General features: G+C 36.7%; 1 pseudogene; it reads left to right on the forward strand.

The window, feature by feature from the left end:
* The first annotated feature begins 932 nt into the window (after nt 1-932).
* Nucleotides 933-1,313, forward strand: LOC111521825 (annotated as a pseudogene).
* Nucleotides 1,314-5,202: the final 3,889 nt, after the last annotated feature.

Genomic DNA, 5,202 nt, shown 5'->3' on the forward strand with positions numbered 1-5,202 from the left:
TCTAGTTCTAGATCCTTGAGGAATCGCCACATGGTCTTCCACAATGGTTGAACTAGTTTACAGTCCCACCAGCAGTGTAAAAGTGTTCCTAGTTCTCCAAATCCTCTCCAGCACCTGTTGTTTCCTGACTTTTTAATGACTGCCATTCTAACTGGCGTGAGATGGTATCTCATTGTGGTTTTGATTTGTATTTCTCTGATGGCCTGTGATGATGAGCATTTTTTCATGTGTCTGTTGGCTGCATAAATGTCTTCTTTTGAGAAGTGTCTGTTCATATCTTTTGCCCACTTTTTGATGGAGTTGTTTATTTCTTGTACATTTGTTTGAGTTCTTTGTAGGTTCTGGATATTAGCCCTTTGTCAGATGGGTAGATTGCAAAAATTTTCTCCCATTCTGTAGGTTGCCTGTTCACTCTGATGGTAGTTTCGTTTGCTGTGCAGAAGCTCTTTAGTTTAATTAGATCCCATTTGTCAGTTTTAGCTTTTGTTGCCGTTGCTTTTGATGTTTTAGACATGAAGTCCTTGCCCATGCCTATGTCCTGAATGGTATTGCCTAGGTTTTCTTCTAGGGTTTTTATGGTTTTAGGTCTAACATTTAAGTTTCTAATCCATCCTGAATTAATTTTTGTATAAGGAGTAAGGAAGGGATCCAATTTCAGCTTTTTTTTAAGGCTTGTTTTATTTTAATGGCTGATCTATGTAATCACAGAGGCCAGTATATACAGACAAAGGGGGAGCTTTTATTTGTTGGTCTCTTCCTCCTTGGACAAAGTCTTGATGGTCTCCTTCTTCTTGGCCTGGAGGCGTTCTTCATGGTGTTTGCCTGCTTCCTTGGTCTTAGACCTGCGGGCCTCAGCCTGGTCAGCCAGGAGCTTCTTGAGGGCCTTGTCTGCCTTCAGCTTGTGGATGTGTTCCATGAGAATATGTGGCCGCAGCCGTGAGTATGCTTAGGCTTCAGAAGAGGCTCGCCTCTGGTGTCCTCCACTGTGGCAAGAAGATGGTCTGGTTAGACACCAGTGAGACCAATGAAATTGCCAGTGCCAACTCCCGTCAGCTGATCCGGAAGCTGATCAAAGATGGGCGCGATGCCGGAAAAACACCTTGGCCCGCCTGAAGGGCAGGCACATGGGCATAGGTAAGTGGAAGGGTACAGCCAATGCCCGAATGCCAGAGAAGGTCACGTGGATGAGGAGAATGAGGATTCTGCGCTGGCTGCTCAGAAGATACCTTGAGTCTAAGAAGATTGATCACTACGTGTATCATAGCCTGTACCTGAAGGTGAAGGGGATTGTGTTCAAGAATAGTTTAAAATAGGAGGACAGAATCACTAATTTATTGGTTACAGCCACTTGGTCAGTTTTGAAAAAATTATCATGTAGATGTGAAATATAGGCCAAATAATGAAATAAAAATAGAATATATTTGTTAGAAGAAACATGGTAAAATGAAGTATGAGAAACATGTCAAAATTATAAATTATGTGAAATAAGGAAAATAAATCTTGGGGTCCCCAAATCATGAAGCTAAAGGGAAAAGTCAAGCTGGGAACTGCTTAGGGTCAACCTGCCTCCCATTCTGTTCAAAGTCACCCCTCTGCCCACTGACATAAATACGTATCTGAGTGCCTCCTTTGGAGAGGCTAATCAGAAACTCCAAAGAATGCAACTGTTTGTCTCTTATCTACCTGTGACCTGGAAGTCACCTCCCTGTTTCAAGTTTTCCCACCTTTGCTTTGACTTGCCAGTCTTTCCAGATCAAGCCAATGTTCATCTTGCGTATGTTGATTCCTGTCTTATGTCTCCCTAGAATGTATAAAACCAAACTGTGCTCTGACCACCTTGGGCACATGTTGTCAGGACTCCTGAGGCTATGTCATGGGCACGTGTCCTCAACCTTGGCAAAGTCAACTTCCTCAGTTAACTGAGACCTGTCTCAAATTTTCGGGATTCACAACTAGGAAGTAGTAAAGCAATAATTGGACCAGTCATTTCAGCAGCAGGAAAGAGAACCATCCTTTTCTCAGCAGAATGTGGATCAATAATGTGGTACAGAAGAAATTCATTGGTAGTAAAAATGTTGCAAAAACTATGTAGAGAATTAACTACCAATGATAAAAAAAATGAGATATATTATAACACATTCTTTCTTGATATTTACACCTACCTTGAGAGCACGTATTAATTTCTGCACTTGAAAAGTGAGGAAAATAAGGCTCAAATAATATATTTGCTTTCCCCAAAGCCAGATACATTAAAGTCACTCAGGTTTTAAAACTTATATCTCTCATTTTCTTAAATCTTATCTTCTTTTCTTTTTTTGCCCTTATTTGATTTAACATATTTTTTAAAACATAAATTTTATTATGTATATTTGGGCTTTATAGCATAACATTATGGGATACATATAGATAGTAAAATGGTTATTATTGTGAAGAAATTAACACAGCTGTCATCTTATAGTTACTTTTTTTGTGACAAGAGCAGCAAAATCTAGTTACTTAACAAAAATCTCTAACATAATACAATTGTATTAACCATAGTTACAATGTTGCACATTAGATCTCTAGACTTATCTATGCTACATATCTACTATTTTGACCTCCATCTCCTTATTTTCCTGCCCTTCCTCCCAACCTCCACTCCTGATAACCACTGTTTTATTGTCTATCTCTGTATATTTGAAATTCTTTGTTTCCCAGATTCCACATATATGTGAGATAATGCATTATCTTTGAGTTTCTGACTTATTTCACCTATAATGTCCTCCAGATTATCCACATTGTGGCAAATGGCAGTATCTCCTTCATTTTTAAGGCTGAATAATACTTATTGATTATATATAGCATATTTTCTTTATCTGTTGGTCCATCTGTGATCATTTAAGTTGTTTCCATATCTTGGCTATCATGATTAATGCTGCAGGGAACATAAAAGTGCAGATATCTTTACCATAGTGATTTCATTTCCCTTTCATATATAAGCATAAGAAGGATTGCTGCGTCATATGGCAATTCTATTTTAAACCTCTTTAGGAATCTCCATGGTCTTTTTCATAAGGGCTGTACCAGTCTACCTTCCCACCAACAGCATGTGAGGGTTCCCTTTTCTCCACAACCTTGCCAACATTTGTCTTCTCTTGTCTTTTTGATAATAGCCATCCTAATGGTGTGAGATAATAGCTTATATTGGTTTTAATTTCCATGTGCCTTATGATTCATGAGGTTAAATGCCTTCCATAAACCTGCTGGCCATTTTTATGTCTTCTTTGCAGAAATGTCAGTTCATATCCTTAGCCCATTTTTTAACTAGGTTACTTGTTTTCCTGCTATTGAGTTTTAAGAGTTCTTTATAAATTTGTGGTATTAGCCTCTTGTTGTATATGTGATTTGCAAATATTTTTTCTAAATCCATAGGATGCTTTTCATTTTGTGGATGATTTCCTTTGCTGTGGAGAAGCTTTTTAGTTTTATGTAGTCCTATTAATTTAGTTTTGCTTTTGCAGTCTGAGTTTTTTGTGTGATATCCAAAATATCATTACCAAAGCCAATGTAAAGAACTTCCAAAGATTGTTCCAAACAGTAATATGTAATTATTAGTAGTATTTTAACTAACTTTTGGGAGAAATTGAGTGTGATGGCCTATCTACAGAAATAAGATTGGGAGAATGTATCAGAGAGTAAATCCGTTTCAGGATAGTTATTGCTTCATTTATCAAACCCTAGAGATGAAAATAATACCGTCTATAATTATTTCAGGTCTCTGTATATGCCACATATTTTATATTTATTTGCTTTTCTTAAGTATCCTGAAAAGTTAATATTCTATGACCCATTTACATGTGAAAAAAAGTGAGTTTCAGAAATTAGGTAATTTTTTTCCTAAATCACAAGGCAGTGGTAATGGAGGATTCAAGATAGAAGAACCAGATAAAAATTAGCAAGAATGTAGAGGAAATCAATAACACCATCCATCAACAGTATCTAATTGACATTTACAGAACACTACATGTTATAATAACAAAATATATAATCTTTTAAAGCACTAATGAAACATATACTAAAACAGGTCATATTCTTGGCCATAAAACAAACTTCAACAAATTTAAAAATTATAGTCCTACAGAGCATGTTCTAACCACCATAAAATCAAACCAGCAATTGAAAAAAAAAGAAAGAAAGAAAGAAAAATCTCTAAACACTTGAAAATAAACAATATGCTTTTAAAAAATTGTATGCATCAAATTAAGTAAAACAAACTAAAAATACAACATATTCAAATTGATGAGACAAAATTTAAGCAGTGCTGAGAGGAAAATTGATAGTATTAAATGCTTACATTAGAAAATAGAAAATATCTCCAATAAATAATCTAAACTCCTATCTCATGAACCTAGAAAAAGAAGAGCAAAATAAGCCATGAGCAAGCAGAAGGAAACAATAAAAGAAGGAACAGACATAAATGAAATAAAAAACAGAAAAGTAATACATAAAATCAGTGAAACAAAAATCTGGATTTTTGAAAAGTTCAATAAAATTGAAAATATCTAACACCGTTCATGAGAAATAAAATAAAAAGCTTACAAATTAGTAATATCAGAAACAAACAGGGGCTATAACTACAGACAAGTGCTGACATCAAAAGACGGAAAAGAGAAGGTAATGAACAACTATATTACAGTTCAAAGAACTGCAAGCCTCTCATACCTTATTTAAGAAAGAGTCTCGGCTGGGCGCAGTGGTTCATGCCTGTAATTCCAGCACTTTGGGAGGCCAAAGCGGGCAGATCACCTGCGGTCAGGAGTTTGAGACCAGCCTGACCAACATGGAGAAACACGATCTCTACTAAAAATACAAAATTAGCCGGGTGTGGCAGCACGCACCTGTAATCCCAGTTATACGGGAGGCTGAGGCAGGAGAATCGCTTGAACCCGGGAGGCGGAGGGGTTGTGGTGAGTGGAGATGAGGCCACTGCACTCCAGCCTGGGCAACAAGAGCAAACTCCATCTGAAAAAAAAAAAAGAAAAAAAGGAATCGCTAAAAACCCAAAGACAACACGGGAGACATAAAAAGAATGCTAGAGGGAATTTTAGCCTTGTATACTACAGGTACAGTAAATATAACACCTCACATTCACAGGAATTCAAAACATATTTAAAAACCCTTCCCTAATTAGAGAACAGCATCTTATTATTCTCTTTAGAATCA

This window comes from Piliocolobus tephrosceles, chromosome X, assembly GCF_002776525.5.
Source record: "Piliocolobus tephrosceles isolate RC106 chromosome X, ASM277652v3, whole genome shotgun sequence".
Classification (NCBI taxonomy): domain Eukaryota; kingdom Metazoa; phylum Chordata; class Mammalia; order Primates; family Cercopithecidae; genus Piliocolobus; species Piliocolobus tephrosceles.